The sequence below is a fragment of the Rhamphochromis sp. 'chilingali' genome (genome assembly GCF_963969265.1).
Source record: "Rhamphochromis sp. 'chilingali' genome assembly, chromosome: 17".
Taxonomy (NCBI): Eukaryota; Metazoa; Chordata; class Actinopteri; order Cichliformes; family Cichlidae; genus Rhamphochromis; species Rhamphochromis sp. 'chilingali'.
Genome location: NC_137944.1, coordinates 4,160,181 through 4,177,425, shown reverse-complemented (window position 1 = coordinate 4,177,425; position 17,245 = coordinate 4,160,181). Strand labels below are relative to the sequence as shown.

Here is a 17,245-nt window from a genome sequence, read left to right as displayed (position 1 = left end):
AATTCTAAAAATAAATCTTAGTTTGTTTTACAGAAGAACAGACAAAACTGACTAACTTTTGTCAATATCAAATAAACTGAGAACTAAAAGGAAATTCTCAATCTCTCCTTGTTGTATAGCTGAGCTTTTCAAACAGTTTTAACAGTTACTTTAGTCTGACAAATGACGAATGACGAATTAGCGCTTCCAGTCAGAGACTGAGGCTACATCCACGCGTACACGGGTGTTTTTGAAAACTGAGATTTTCCGTTTTCACACACATAAAGGCAGAAATGAAGGAAAACGCTGCTATGAACATGCCAAAGCAGCAGGTGGCGCTAGATTCCTAACCGTGCAGAAATGTTGGCCAATCAGAAGTCTAGAAGCCTCGGTGGGAAAAAGTAAAAGCTGGGGCATAGAAGCAGAACCGAGTCGTATGTGTGGAGGGACTAACTGTGTGTATATGTAAGCATTTAAACACTGCAGAGAGTAGAATTAACAGTAACAGTATTGTAGAAATGCATTTCACCGAAACAATAACGTGGCGCACAGTGTGACGCATGCACCAGTTTATTGTATTTCCAGACTTGCTTTCGGCACAATTTACAGTGCACGCTACTCTGTTTTTTGTCAGACTTGAAATAGCCGAAATACCTTCACACTACGGAACTTCTATGGCTCTTCCGTTCGACAATCTCTCCGGCATTGGAACCATCATCTGTTTTCTCTTCGGTCACGCTCGGTTGATTTTTCTAGTCGGCACACTCATTTCCTCCATTACGCGCTGGCTCCATTACCCGCTGGCTGCTTCCCAAACAAACACACGTGCGGCTTGGCACTTGTGCTGTACATAACAAGTCACGCGACGTGACGCTGCGGCTGTGATTGGTTCGGCTCTGCGCTACTTAATTTGGATTGGCTGACCTTTTTTTTTTTTTTTTTTTTTTTTTTTTTTAAGAGGACAAGAGCGGTGAAGTCTATCGCGATAGTTTAATTTCTCTATCGAGTAAAAGTTATATCGCGATACATATCGTTATCGTTCTATCGCCCAGCTCTACATCCAGGCATCCATGAAAACAGAATTTATGAAATTTAACGGAGTTAGAAGTTAGCAGGAAGTTAGCTCGCTAGTTTCCATCTAAGTATAATATTGCATGTTCACACCAAGAGATTTTCTAAATCAAATTAAGATGTACAGCTCTGCTATCACTTCACATAAATGAAGACAGGAAAGTAAACGTTTTGTGGGGTTAATGAAGTTGGGCTAGCTGGTATATAATGATGTGCTATGTGATCGCTAGCTACACAGCATAGACACAGTGAAGCTGGAGCACGCTAACTTTTCTCGATGTTTAGGGCCAAAATGCAATCGCATTGCAGGATTGTAAATCAGGGGTCTCGAACTCCATGCCTCGAAGGCCGGTGTCCTGCAGGTTTTAGATCTCACCCTGGGTCAACACACCTGTATCAAATAATTAGGTCATTACCAGGCCTCTGAAGAACTTCAAGACATGTTGAGGAGGTAATTTAGCCATTTAAATCAGCTGTGTTGGCTCAAGGACACATTTAAAACCTGCAGGACATCGGCCCTCAAGGCCCGGACTTCGAGACCCCTGCTGTAAATGGACAAAACTTCAGTCAGGAGAACAATCGAGATAATCCACCCAGTCATTAATATAGGTTAGTCATTAATATACTGCTGCATGGGCTGGGCTGCAGTTACACCCAGGTTTTAAAAACTGAGTTTTAAAATCAACAGTGGTAATGAAACCCTAGAGAGGCCGACAGTGATCACTGACTGTTTTTAGGGGCTTGTTGAGATTAGTTAGACCAAGATGCAAAGCATTAAAACGTGTTAAAAGCACAACAGCCTTAAAAAACACAGATCAGTTTGAGCGTGGAAGCAGGATTCATCACGTCATCACTTATAGACCTGATTGTCGACCAGTCTAAGATAATATTTCGTAAACTCCAACATTACTCAGTGTTTTTCATCTGTGTAGAAAGACAGACCTCTATTCATCTGTTACTGATGAGGAGTTGGATCGTATTGTAAGTGAAGTCCACAGAAGCCATCCAAACACCGGCTACAAGCTAATGCATGGATTTCTGAATGCAAGAGGTGTGCGTGTCCCTGGTGAGTATAATAAGCCTGTTATTGAAATTTATGAATAAGTGATCTGTTAGTGAGCTCAGGAGGAAGCATCTCCCAGCCAACCCAGAATTTCATCAGTTGGGCCAGCCAGAAAGTCAGAAATGGAGTTAAGAAAACATTTAGTTAATTGTTCATCATGCTGCAGAGAATATACAGTGAAATTGTGAATTTCATACATTATAACTTTCAATGCTTATTATCAAGCATTTGCAATATGAGCAATAGCTTTATTTAAAAAAAAAAAAAAAGGTGCCTATACCGGTTTCAATGAAGATCCGTAGAAATCCAGTGATGCGGCACATGGACTCAACATCAAATTCCTCATCTTCATCACTATCCTGAGCTGCCCATGTGATTTTGTCTATTACCATCTGATAGAACATGGAAGAGGACAACTTGGTCTACAGTACTGGTGAAAAGAATATATATTTTATCATTTTTATTAATAGGAAACAACAATTTCAGTATATTATATCATGGAAAGTTCGCCAAATACATTTATAAATAAGGTCTCATAAATCAGTGGTCCACGGCCACGGAACGGTCGGTGAGTCATCAGGTACAGGGGCTGTGAGAGTTGATGCTCAGGTGTGAAATTTATGGTTTTCAGGGTTTTTATCGTTAACTCTGTTTCCTTGGTTCTTTACCCGTGTGCTATGAATACATCTTTTTTTGTTAGCGGTACTGGTTTTATTTTGTTGTATTAATCCACTACAGATTTAAGGCTGGTCTCTAAAAATACTGTCGGACATAAACCATTCCATGGTGCAAAAAAGGTTGGGGACCGCTCTTATCAGTGATGAGAAAGAACTGGTTTACCTGTGGTGTGAACTGCATTTCTGCCATTCGTGGGAGAAGAAGCGGGACAACATCTGGCCTACTCGTTAGCAGGGGCCATACCATGACATCCTTGATTCCCTTTCTCTGCTGTTTGAGTTGGCGCATGGTTCTCCCAATAACCTTCCAGGCAGAGAGACACAAGCCATAGTATAAGAACAAATATCCTCCTGAATTCTACACAAGTTGGCACGGTAGAGGAAATTTACATGAAGACACACTGACGTGCTTTGCCATATCTATTTACACTGTAGTAGACTGTATACACCAAAGACAAATATAATAAATTTGCACAGTTTACAGTAATATACACTCAACAAAAATATAAACGCAACACCTTTGTTACTGCTCCCATTCCCCATGGGATGGATGTAGAGACCTAAAATTCATTCCAGATACACAATATAACCATCCCTCCCAAACAGTGGTCACACATCAGTCCAAATGTGTGGTAGTGGGCACATCTGCTATATTGAGATAATCCATCCCACCTCACAGGTGTGCCACATCAGGATGCTGATCTGACATCATGAGTAGTGCACAGGTGTACCTCAGACTGCCCACAACAAAAGGCCACCCTGGAATGTGCAGTTTTGTCTCACAGCAAAATGCCACAGATGCCACAAGCAATGAGGGAGCGTGCAATTGGCATGCTGACAGCAGGAATGTCAACCAGATCTGTCGCCCGTGCATTGAATGTTCATTTCTCAACCATAAGCCGTCTCCACAGGCGTTTCAGAGAATATGGCAGCACATCCAACCGGCCTCACAACCGCAGACCTCGTGTAACCACACCAGCCCAGGACCTCCATATCCAGCAGGTTCACCTCCAAGATCGTCTGAGACCAGCCACCCAGACAGCTGCTGGAACAATTGGTTTGCACAACCAAACAATTTCTGCACAAACTGTCAGAAACCGTCTCAGGGACGCTCAACTGCATGCCCGTCGTCCTCATCGGGGTCTTGACCTGACTCCAGCTCGTCGCCGTAACAGACTTGTGTGGGCAAATGCTCACATTCGATGGCGTCTGGCACGTTGGAGAGGTGTGCGCTTCACGGATGAATCATGGTTCACATTGTTCAGGGCAGATGGCAGCTGAGAATGTCCCAGTTCTTGCATGGCCAGCATACTCACCGGACATGTCACCCATTGAGCATGTTCGGGATTTGCTTGACCGGCGTATACGACAGCGTGTACCAGTTCCCACGAATATCCAACAACCTCGCACAGCCATTGAAGTGGAGTGGACCAACATTCCACAGGCCACAATTGACAATCTGATAGACTCCATGCGACGACGTGTTGCACTGCATGAGGCAAATGGTGGTCACACCAGATACTGACCGGTTCTGGGTCCCCAGACCCCCAATAGCGCAAAAAACTGCACATTCCAGGGTGGCCTTTTGTTGTGGGCAGTCTGAGGTACACCTGTGCACTACTCATGATGTCAGATCAGCATCCTGATGTGGCACACCTGTGAGGTGGGATGGATTATCTCAATATAGCAGATGTGACCACTACCACACATTTGGACTGCTTTGTGACCACTGTTTGGGAGGGATGGTTATATTGTGTATCTGGAATGAATTTTAGGTCTCTACGTCCATCCCATGGGGAATGGGAGCAGTAACAAAGGTGTTGCGTTTATATTTTTGTTGAGTGTACTTTTCAATTCACACACACATCTTTTATGGGGGCTTTGTTATTTTCCCAACATCAAACCACATTCTGCAGTAAAAAAAAATAAATAAAAAAAATTGCTAAGGTAACCTTTTTCATTAACTACAATGTGTCTTTAATTCCTATTTAAGTGCAAAACGTGGTAATGCAGACTTGAGATAACTGTTCTGCTGAAGGCATAACTGATGGGTGAGTGGGCAGATTCCCTTTCTAAATCAAGTAGTGATTTGGAATGTGTTTATTTTAAGAAGGGAATTTTAAAAACACAAACATACAGTAAATTTTTTAACTGCTGTCAGTATACTACAGCCTGAAGATATTTTGTAACGGGATTTCTGTGTTTGAAGTTTCATCTTGTGTGCGCGCATTTGTGGAATTAGGGTGTGAGTGCCAACACTTCCAGGTATGAAGGAAAAGGTCAGCTTTTGGTTATGAAAAACTATGTGCATGATTTAAGAAGAAGAAGAATTTTAACTTGACTGGGAGAATGGTAAATTTTAGTGCTTAAAAACCAAATATTTACAAAACTAATTTCGGCACTAATAAAAAGGGGGGGGGGAAGGAAACATGACCATTGCCTGCCAGTGTTGAAGAAAAAGCTACTCTATACAAATCCGTCTGCTTATTAATTTCAACAACTACAACAATGTCTTTGATACTTAACCAGCAAGAACCTACCGCATGCACTAGAAGTTTGTTATGCAGCCATCTCCTATTTGTTTTATTTACTGCTGGGAGATCCCAAGACAGGGAAAGATCAGAGACTGTGTCTTGCTGTTCCTGAGTAAGTTCTTCGAGTTCAAGCTAAAATTAAGATTAAACAAGTTATTATGGTAGTCCACACACTAATTGTAATTCAATTATTTTTTTAATTTTACATACCATTTGTATGATACTCCGGATGTGCAGATCAGGACAGTCTTCTATAACAATTGTTGCCAATTCCGGGTCACCATTGAACAGCACGTGAATTATTGCAGGACTTAATCCTGTGACACGGGGACCATCATGCAAAAAGGTGTGGGCCAACATCCTTCCTGCAACCCGGAAGAGGCTGCTCTCGATAAGTACCTCTGATGTTGCTGGGACCAGATGGTCCGGTTCACCCTCAAATAGCAGTGTTCGACCCATTCCTCCTAGAAGTACCAAGAAAGCAGGGTTTTCTTTATTTTACTTTTTTAAATTTGCCAGTGCTTTATGTAAAACTGAATTTTCAAAATTATCACAAGCTTTAAAACAAGGAGAGTAAGGTAATTATGATAATATATACCAATATTATCCTTTAGTTAATTTAAAAAAAAAAAAAATCCAGACACAAACACCACATAAGAGTAAAATACATTTAAAAGTGGTGAAATACCGTGTATAGGAATTTATTTTACTTATGTATTAATCACATTATTTTATCGTATAATGCCTTGGTGCCACTGGATTTTAACAAGTCTCACACTCATACAGCAAGACAAATGATGGGGGTCTAGGTAAGGAAGTTAGGGGAGCAGACGACTCCACAGGAAGAGTCTTTTGTCTCTTCGAGGACTCTGGGAGGTAGCAAGGGAGTGTGAACCTTAAGGTGTGAAACAGTGTGTACTGCCTTTTGTTCCTGGAGAAGGTATTTAACTGAGAGCCATGCTGGGCTCAGAGAGACTCTGCTGACCGTCTGTCCCGCGGACATGCAGGCTCCACCAAGCTTGGTTGTCTGTTCTTTGTGTGTTTGGATTAAAGAATGTTAGCTACCGCTCGTCTGCAGGCTTTATTTAAATGGAAAAATTCCACAACAAAAGCATATGAAAATAGTGGTACACTTACCAAGATCTACTCTGAATCCAAACTGGAGTTTGGATATTATTGTTGTCACAAAGTACCGCATCACTCCTTGTCCAACAGCAGCATCACCTGGAATAAAATACAGATGATTACACTGTACAAAAAAAATTGCTGAGTATTATTGCCAAACCTATTTAATTAAAAACATTGTTTATTTATTGTTTTTTTTTTTAAAAGAGAAAGCAATATTATTTTGGTTGGAATCCTAGAATCCTGACCCTGCCAGAAAACAAAAAAAGAGGAGTATTGTACAATACACATTTATATTAATAGTGGTAAGGTATATTATTTAGGACCACTGGGCCCATTCACAACAAACTTATTAACCTGTAACAAATTAAATTTATTTAATATTCAATTCAGTTTTTCACTGTAACAGGGCTACTTCTGTGTGATAGAGTAAAAACACTATAACTGTCATTGTAGTTAGCATGATTGGCCAACGGAGCTCATCGTATGATGCATTTCAGCCACATGAAATCAATAAGCCACTAAGACAACTCCATTAAAAGACATTTAACTAATTAAATTTATTTAACACAATATATTTCTATTACTTTTTTTTTCGTCCAATATCCCTTATAAATGTAGACCTTAAAATAATCTGCAAAGCTCTCTCAAAGAGACTGGAGAAAATAACCCCCCTCTTAATTCATCCTGACCAAACTGGTTTCATAAAAGGTAGGCACTCATCAACAAATACACGCAGATTACTTAATTTGATAGACTACTCATACAGTAAAAACCTAGAAACTACAATATTCTCTTTAGACGCAGAAAAAGCATTTGACAGAGTTAACTGGAAATTTCTATTTGCAACTTTACACAAATTTGGTTTTGGATCCTCTTTCATAAACTGGTTAAAAATATTATATAATTCCCCAACAGCTTGTGTTAGAACAAATGACCAGACATCCTCCAGCTTCTGTCTCTTGAGGGGCACCAGGCAGGGATGCCCACTCTCCCCTTCACTATTTGCAATTTTTATCGAACCACTAGCAGCAGCAATTAGACAGAATTCAGTAATTAAGGGCATAAAATGCAAGAACGTGGAACATAAAATCAGCCTTTATGCGGATGATGTGTTACTCTTTCTCCAAAATTCACAAACCAATATCTCTGGGGTGATTGAATTGATAAACTCTTTTGCAAGAATATCAGATTACTCAATTAACTGGTCAAAATCTACAGTCCTACCGATTAATTGCTCCTTCCATAATTCCTCTTCTACACCACTGCAATCGGGAAATATAAAATATTTAGGTATTAATGTTTCTCCCAAGCTTGCAGATCTAACTAAATTAAACCATATCCCACTTTTAAAGAAGGTAGAAGATGATCTGGCTAGATGGAAATGTCTACCCATATCACTCATGGGAAGGGTTGCCGCTATAAAAATGATGGTCTTACCAAAAATAAATTATTTATTCTCAATGATCCCAACTAAACCGCCACAAGATTGGTTCAGATCTCTAGATTCATGTATGTCCAAATTCCTTTGGAAAAATAAACCCCCACGTATAAGCTTAAAAACACTACAAAAGACCAAGGATAAAGGAGGACTAGAACTGCCTAACTTTCAGCACTACTTCTTAGCCAACAGGCTTCAGTTTATCTCAGGATGGCTAAAACACACCCTCTTAGATGAACCTTGGCTAGATGTAGAACAAGCACTCTGCAATAATCTAGAGATCTGAGACCTACCATTTATCAGCTCAAACATCCAACGACATGAATGCTTTAACCCTCCTGCCATCCTTTAAAAAACTCACACCCATCACCCTAGGGACCATTCTCAGCCACGCCATAAAAAGACCATATATCCATATTTTATTCCACTTTAAATTAGCCAACCTTGTAAAACTACTTCTCCCTGAAATATTCATGTAAAGTTTTAATTATATTTTCGTTGTTTTAACCCTTCAAATCCCAGTGTTATTACATGAGCGCCCTGTGTTATAAGCCCCAAAAACCAAAAAACGAAACTAAATATTTCCACAAAAAACCAGTTGAAGTAATATGTGATTGTCATTATAAGTAGGCCTTTAGATGGACCAAAGATTGGCACCAACATACATTTTGACCTGCCATTATTTTTTTTGCATTTTTTTTGCAATTTAAAAATTAAAACTTCAAGGCCCTGAGTCTTCATTGACATCCAAGAAAAGAAGAAAAAATAAAATCATATGATGATAATTTGGGGTTGAAAAATAGCGTTTATAATGGAAGTCAATGGGCAGAAAATGGTCCCCAGGGTGATGGGTGTGGGGATTTCTGCTGCTCAGCCATTTTAGGCTGATTTAAGGAATTCACACTGGAATATTAACATTGACAGGTAAAAACTATCCTGTGGCAAGTTTGGTTATATTCCACTGAACACAGTGGAAATGGCAGCCATTTAACACATAGCAGTGGCACAAAAAGGTCCCAAGAAGGCAGGAAGGTTAAAAGCATAAACATCAGCTCTTCTCTGACAGCATGGTGGGAGTTTCTAAAATTGACGGCGTCTTCATTAATCCCATGCAAACGTACACCTATCTGGAACAACCCTGACATATTACAAAACAATAATATGATAAACTTTTCAGATTGGAGTGATAAAGGAATCAAATATTTAGAACATATACTAGAAGGAACAGAATTTATTTCATTTGACGGACTAGTTACACAATATGGGATCAACAAGAAAAGATTTTTAGAATATCAACAAATTAAATCCATAGTAAAAAAGAAATTTAAACCGGGTCAAGTTGAACTACAAACACCACCAAGAGTGGTTCAATTTCTTACTCTTAAACCCCCCAAATTACTATCCAAAATATACAGAATGCTTTCTAAAACAGATGAATCAATATCACTTCCTATTGCAAAATGGGAAGCGGATTTATCAGTTAACTTAGACCTAAACTTCTGGTCTCAGATTTGCTTAAAAACCTTTCATCTAATTAGAAATCCCAGTCTTCAATTAATTCAATACAAAATATTACATAGAGTGCACTATACAGGTCATCGGATGTTCAAGATGGGCTTTACGTCTACCAACAACTGCTCACACTGCCAAACCAATTCACCGGACAATTATATCCACGCTCTTTGGTTCTGTCCACCAGTTCAGAAGTTTTGGCGCGAGATATGTGAAGACTTATCGAAGTGTCTGAAATGTAACATTCCAACTTCCCCCTTAGTGTGTTTGTTGGGCAGCTTAGATAATGTCACTTCAGAAAAGAATATAGCCCATATGGTTTTCACTGCCCTATGCATAGCCAAGAAAACAGTCCTCATGAACTGGAAAAATAAAAATAATCTTAATTCTAACCAATATAGAAATTATCTATTAGATTACATTAGTCTTGATACAGCCTCTGCCACCACATCAGATCAATTGCTCTGGGCTCCTTTGATCAGCTCCATCACCTAGTGGGGGTGGGGGGTCATAGTTTGGTCCCGCCTTCACTGTTGTGATTGGTGTGGGGGTAGGGACAGGCTTAGGGCGTCGGGGGGTTCCCCGGAGGCATCTTCCTTGGGGGGCTCAACCCGGGGTAGCGGTCATGTCCGGTTAGGGGCTCTGTTGGCTCTCAGGTGACTGTTTCCTCGCGGCTGCGTGCAGCGGGGCTAGGGGAGGGTCTGTGCTGACGGACGTGGGTTACTGACCTGGTAGCCTGGCTGCCCCTGGGTGGGTCCGGGATGGGCGTGAGGTTCTGGGGGCGCTCCGTCTCTGGGCTGGGACCCGGACCGGGCCTCGGGGGCTTGGGTCCTGGTTGGTGTGTTGCCGGGATTGTGGGCGGGTGGGTGCATGGGGGCCCAGCCCTGGAGCAGGGTGCCGCCGGTGCATCGAGCCACCTGGGGGGCTCTTCAACTGGTGGGGGAGATTGTCACATCTTGCAGGAGCTTTCCTCTCCTCAGGAGCTCCCTCTGCAGGAGGGGGAGATACAGGAGAGGTGGAGGAAGATCTCAGCCTGGGTGTTTATTGTCTTATGTAGTCTGGAAGATGAGTGGATGGTGGGGTGGGTGCAGTTTTCTCTGTGGTGGGGTTGGGTGGACTGTCCCGGGCTCTGTGGGGCCGGGCGGCGCTGCTGCACTGGGCCCCGGTCTGGATGGGCCTGGGCCCCCTTTCCCTGGCGGGTCGCGGAGTGTGGGGGTGCCTACTGGGGTCAGCGGGGGAGCTGACCCCAGGGAGGGGTCACTTGCCCCTCCCTTCCTTCCCTCCCCATCTCCAGCTGCCTCCCTCTTCCCGCTCCACCACAACCACCCACACATGCAGGGCCTTGGAGTAGGGGTATGTCACCAGGGTGCAGAGGAGGCTACCCCCCCCCCCCTGTCCCCTTCTGGCTGCCTCTACCTCAATTTTATCCCACAACTTAGACATTCACATTACTCACACTCTCATTACACATACATATAGGATCTTGGGGGTGGGCACGATACACGGAGTCCAAAGTACCATCAGGGTGTACACCCCACCCCTGGCATCGTTGCCTACCTCTCAATTTTAAATACACATAGACATTGAGGGCTAGCAGGAGGGACCATGCGCTTACCTGCTGCTCTCTGGCAGGTAGCTCCAAGCCCTCCTGGGTTTTAAATGCACCTTAAAACCATCATGCATCAGCACTACAATGAGCGGGTGGAGGGAGGTTTGGAGTCTTCTCTCACCCCCATTCTCTGCGACCTGCTGGAGCAGGGGGGCTAGGAGGAGGAGTTGGCCGTCCGACTGCGGTCTGGAGTGTGGAGCCTTCCTGCTGCTGCGGAGTCGGGGCGGTCTGCCTCCCCCCACCGCAGGGAAAAGGGAAACACCACCTGGGTCTGGGTGCAGTTCCCCCCTCCAGGGGCGGGGGCACCTAGACCCGGTTTGTAGAGTACGCTTGGGGAGTGTGATCGTGTGTACAACGTCTCTTTATGTCTGTCTCCACGTTGGTTGAGTGTGGAGTAAGTGCATATGAGAGCATGAGGGTGGGAATGGATGTTTGTATCTGTGTGTGCCTGTATGTCTGTGTCTATATGTTAGGTTGGGTGTCAGGCGCCACCTCTCTGGGGACATCTCAGGCCCTCCAAGGTTTGGAGGCCTATCTCCCCCTACCACCACTTCCCCTGCCAGTGGCGGACCCCCTCAGACATCGGTGCGTTGGTGGTTCTTTGTGTCCGGGGATGGGCGTCCAGGTACACACCAGCTCACTCCTTGGCGGCCGCTTATCGGGGCCTGGAGCCTGGGGCTCGCTCGGGCCACTTCGGAGGTGGGGTGCCCCCGGCCTCTCGGCCTGGGGCTCGGTCACTCAGGCGCAGCTGGCTGCCGGCGGAGCTCACGGGCGCGTCACTGCAACTCCCCCTGGCTTCTGCTCCGCGGCTGCTGAGTGAGCCCTCATCTGGGACTCTCCTCAGCTCTTTCCGGGACAGTGGCGCAGCTGCCCCTCTGTTGGTCTTCCTTGGTCTCTTGTGTTCTGGGGGCCTCTGGATGTCTGGAGTTTTGATCTCCTCCACACCTGCTTCATGCCCTGGAGGACGGGGCTGTGGCCCCCCCACACCCTCTAGCAGATTATTACATGAAGGAACCTTTTAAAAAACAAAAAACAAGCGCGTCCATGCTCACAGGTGTACACACAGGTGATCACACCCACAAACTACACCCTTTTTGGCTCCTACCTCAAAGCACACTGTGTTCTGTTGATCTTATGTGCTGCACAATAATGTTTAACATTTAGTATTTACTGTCATATTCCCATATATCATTGTGATGTTGTTTATTCTATTACTCTTGTTCTCTTCTGCTTGCTTTCTTTTTTCTTTCTCAGCAGGTGATCCAGGTGATTGATATATGCATTTTTTTTTCTCTGCCCGTTCTGTTGGTTTTTGTCTTTTGCCCTTCTCCCCCGTCCCTCTTCTCAGCTGTTTCTCTTTCCCTCTTTCTTTCTCCCCTTCTTTCCCCCAGTCAAGTCTGTCCCGTATTCAGTAAGTGAAAATAAAATAAACAATAAAAGGTGAATCAAATGGACCATTACGGCAAGGCTGGGATGGTCAGTTTGGTAAAGTAAATCCGTTGGGCATCCTTCTTTGCCTTTAGACAACAATTCTGAGGGCAAAAGAGCCAAACGGGACAGGCCAAAAATAAAAAAATAAAATAAAATAAAAAATAAATATATATAAAACACCCAGCACGCCCCTGCGGGCGGTTTATCCTTCAAGCTCGGGTCCTCTACCAGAGGCCTGGGAGCTTGAGGGTCCTGCGCAGTATCTTAGCTGTTCCCAGGACTGCGCTCTTCTGGACAGAGATCTCCGATGTTGTTCCTGGGATCTGCTGGAGCCACTCGCCTAGCTTGGGAGTCACCGCACCTAGTGCTCCGATTACCACGGGGACCACCGTTACCTTCACCCTCCACATCCTCTCGAGCTCTTCTCTGAGCCCTTGGTATTTCTCCAGCTTCTCGTGTTCCTTCTTCCTGATATTGCTGTCATTCGGAACCGCTACATCGATCACTACGGCCATCTTCTTCTGTTTGTCTACCACCACTATGTCCGGTTGGTTAGCCACCACCATTTTGTCCGTCTGTATCTGGAAGTCCCACAGGATCTTAGCTCGGTCATTCTCCACCACCCTTGGGGGCATCTCCCATTTTGACCTCGGGACTTCCAGGTTATACTCGGCACAGATGTTCCTGTACACTATGCCGGCCACTTGGTTATGGCGTTCCATGTATGCCTTGCCTGCTAGCATCTTGCACCCTGCTGTTATGTGCTGGATTGTCTCTGGGGCATCTTTACACAGCCTGCACCTGGGGTCTTGCCTGGTGTGATAGACCCCAGCCTCTATGGATCTTGTGCTCAGAGCTTGTTCTTGTGCTGCCATGATTAGTGCCTCTGTGCTGTCTTTCAGTCCAGCTTTGTCCAGCCACTGGTAGGATTTCTGGATATCAGCCACCTCCTCTATCTGCCGGTGGTACATACCGTGCAGGGGCCTGTCCTTCCATGATGGTTCCTCGTCTCCCTCCTCTTTCTTGGGTTTCTGCTGCCTGAGGTATTCACTGAGCACTCGGTCAGTTGGGGCCATCTTCCCAATGTATTCTTGGATGTTCCTTGTCTCATCCTGGACTGTGGTGCTGACACTCACCAGTCCCCGGCCCCCTTCCTTCCGCTTAGCGTACAGCCTCAGGGTGCTGGATTTGGGGTGAAACCCTCCATGCATGGTAAGGAGCTTTCTTGTCTTTATGTCAGTGGCTTCTATCTCCTCCTTTGGCCAGCCTATTACCCCAGCAGGGTACCTGATCACGGGCAGGGCGTACGTGTTGATGGCCCGGATCTTGTTCTTACCATTCAGCTGACTCCTCAGGACTTGCCTGACCCTCTGCAGGTACTTGGTGGTTGCAGCTTTTCTAGCGGCCTCTTCATGGTTCCCATTCGCCTGTGGGATCCCCAAGTACTTGTAACTGTCCTCTATGTCTGCAATGTTGCCTTCTGGTAGTTCAATCCCCTCAGTTCTGACTACCTTCCCTCTCTTTGTTACCATCCGACTACACTTCTCCAGTCCGAACGACATTCCAATGTCATTGCTGTATAGCCTGGTAGTGTGGATCAGTGAATCGATGTCTCGTTCACTCTTGGCATACAGCTTGATGTCATCCATGTACAGGAGGTGGCTGACAACTGCTCCGTTCTGTAGTCGGTATCCGTAGCCAGTCTTGTTAATGATCTCACTGAGGGGGTTCAGGCCTATGCAGAACAGCAGTGGGGACAGAGCATCTCCTTGGTAGATCCCGCACTTGATGGTGACTTGTGCTATGGGCTTGGAGTTGGCCTCTAGTGTTGTACGCCACATCCCCATTGAGTTCCTGATGAAGGCTCTTAGGGTCCCATTGATCTTGTACAATTCTAGGCATTCCAGTATCCAGCTGTGGGGCATTGAGTCATAGGCCTTCTTGTAATCAATCCAGGCAGTGCACAGGTTGGTCAGTCTGGTCTTGCAGTCTCGGCTGATTGTTCTGTCTACCAGTAGCTGGTGTTTTGCGCCTCTGGTATTCTTGCCAATTCCTTTCTGTGTCCCGCTCATGTATTGACCCATGTGCCTGTTCATCTTAGCCGATATGATGCCTGACAGGAGCTTCCATGTAGTACTGAGGCAGGTTATTGGTTGGTATATATATATATATATATATATATATATATATATATATATATTACTAACCATCAAGGGTACAATGAAGTGGACATGCCCATTCTTGCTGCTGTTTATAGAATGAGAGAAGTGCCCGGTCTCTGTCCTCCTCAGAGTCCCTCACATCCATCCTCAGCTGAAGTGGTGTCCCAGATGCATGTTCCCGAAGTAGATTTTCTCTGAAAACTTTGGCAGCATGAGCTGGATCTTTAATCACCACCCAATCTAGACCGCAAAAATAAATGAAACAATTACACATAGAAAAAACCGTCTTAACATGTTACATGCAGATATGCATTCCTTTACAGTCAAAGATGAAGAACACCTGAAAAATGTCATTCAGTGCAGCACCAAAAGGCAAATGGCCTAGTACCTATATAGTGTTTTACCACGAACACTAAAAGGCCTTTATACTACAGTCGCATTCACCCAATCAATCTTCTAATACATATTACCAGAAATATTCTAAATATTCCATTTCTGCACAGAATGAGGTTTGATTCCTGGTTTCAGTTACCCTAGCATCACTTTCAGGGTTTCCAAACAACATTAAGAACCCAAGAAAGTATTTTAACATTAATAGTCATGAATTATATTGTTGATTACATGCAGTACTATTTATTTTAAAGTAATTTTATTAAAGGTAATATTTTATTACTGAATGAATGTAAGTTGTTTGCAAACTTATAGCAGCTCTATGTGTTTACACAAACCATTGTCAGGTTCTTTGTGAACAAATTCCTCAGTACCAGTTACTACTGCACTTTGAGCTGAGGTTTCTGATGTTTCAGGCCTAACTGGCACACTTTCACTGACTGTGGCTGGCTCTCTATCATTTTCTTCAACATGGCCTCCCTCTCGTTCTCTATGTGATTCCTGCGTGGATGTCCTTGAAGTTAACAAAATTGACATTGTCATACTCTCTCATTTTCCTAATGTAAAATGAATATGTAGTACACATATGTCTTTGTTAGTACTTACCCAGCACAGCTGTCTCTGTGCATTTTTATTTCAGAAAAGGAAAATTCCTTCTGACAAGTAATACAGGAGATGAGTGGACCAGAGGCATGACCTGAGCTCTCCTAAAAGATAAAAAACATCCATTTATAAATGTAAATTCCACAATGCTATTTATTTATATTATTATGTGTGAAATGATGACAATATAGATTTATGTACACAATCAAAGTGTAAGTCCTGTTGAAGTGGACGGATGTAGATTGTAGCCTGCCCAATCACTGCAGATGGGTCTTTCAGATACGCAATGGTATATCCAGTGCTGGGACATTGAAGCAATGCAAGATTTCGACTACGAGTAGATCCTGTAATTTTTAGAAACTCAAATCCTCCCCCTTCTTGGAGCTTTGGAAACACTTCCATCAGTTTAGTTCTTACAGTCTCGGGATCATTGTCATTCCCTGTATTTAAAAGAATAAACAGATAATCTCCATTCAATCAAACACCCACATATTTGAAAACAAGCCAGTACTATCTAATAGCCACAAAATAACAATCACACAGTTGAAATTTAAGTCCAATTTAAATTAAAATGACCAAATATTTATCACATTCACGGTAAAAATTATAAAAACAAAAAACAAACAAAAAAACCCTACAGTGAACCACAATCAAAACTGGGCTCTGGTAAATTTCTACTATCAGACTTACCTGAAAATGTCACTTTTTGCTCTCCAAGTCCTGCAGCATGGAGGTCTGCTTTAAGCTGAATGCTTGGAACTTTGTTAGCCTTGTGATCAGCCAAGCAACAGAACGTATGTGTGTAGCTTCTTCTAGGTACTAGGCTCTGTGCTGACCGTCTTATCATATTTCTTCTACTCCCACCATTATACGGAGCAAAGAGCCTTGCTAGCTCGGCTGCAACACAAAGAAAATATCCCAGCGGAACAGACCACCAGTCAGCTACAACAGTCTGAACTTTCAGCTTAGCATCATTTTAAACGTCACTAACGCTACACATCAGCACCAGGCATGGTGCTGCAAAATAAGGGCGTTTTACTGACTATCTAGTTTCATGCCCCATCCACACACAACGAAAGTGAGTCACACACAAAGCATAATTAGCTAACTACCACACATAAACCTAGGTGCACAACCCCCGCCCACTGAAATTTAGATGCTCATATGAATTGCTAAGATTTAACTGTGTGCTAAGTCATCAATTAGTATAACACGTGGCTGACGTTACTTACTTTGGACAGGTGTATGTAATGGTGCCGCAGGTATCTGCTGTGTCTGAGCTGACGGAGTCGGGGAATTTGTCCTCAGAGCTTCTTCAATTAAATTCGCTGCTTCTCTCAGCAGCTCCGGACAGCTTTTTGACATTTCTCGTACACGTCGTGCAATGTATCAATTGAGGTACACAACTATTGTCAAGTGTCTTGATTTTTATGGCGGCAACTTCTTGCTTCCAACTGCATAGCGCATCCAAGCAAAGTTAAAAAATGAATATCACCACCTAAAGGATCGGAGTGAGATTTAATGGGAGTACATCAATCATCAGCTTGTGGGGATAGGTTAATTGGATAATCCAAATGTGTGAATGAATGTGAGTGCGAATGGTTGTCTGTCCCTGTGTGTTGGCTCTGTGACAGACTGGCGACCTGTC

The 17,245-nt window shown here is 43.7% G+C and overlaps 1 long non-coding RNA gene across 1 annotated transcript; it reads right to left on the bottom strand.

The window, feature by feature from the left end:
• Positions 1–15,896: 15,896 nt before the first annotated feature.
• LOC308385009 lies at positions 15,897–16,940 on the bottom strand. The gene is made up of 3 exons (XR_013969437.1): positions 16,830–16,940; positions 16,288–16,494; positions 15,897–16,037 (listed from the first exon to the last, which is right to left on the bottom strand). It is a non-coding gene; the product is annotated as an uncharacterized lncRNA (long non-coding RNA).
• Between the last annotated feature and the right edge of the window lie 305 nt (positions 16,941–17,245).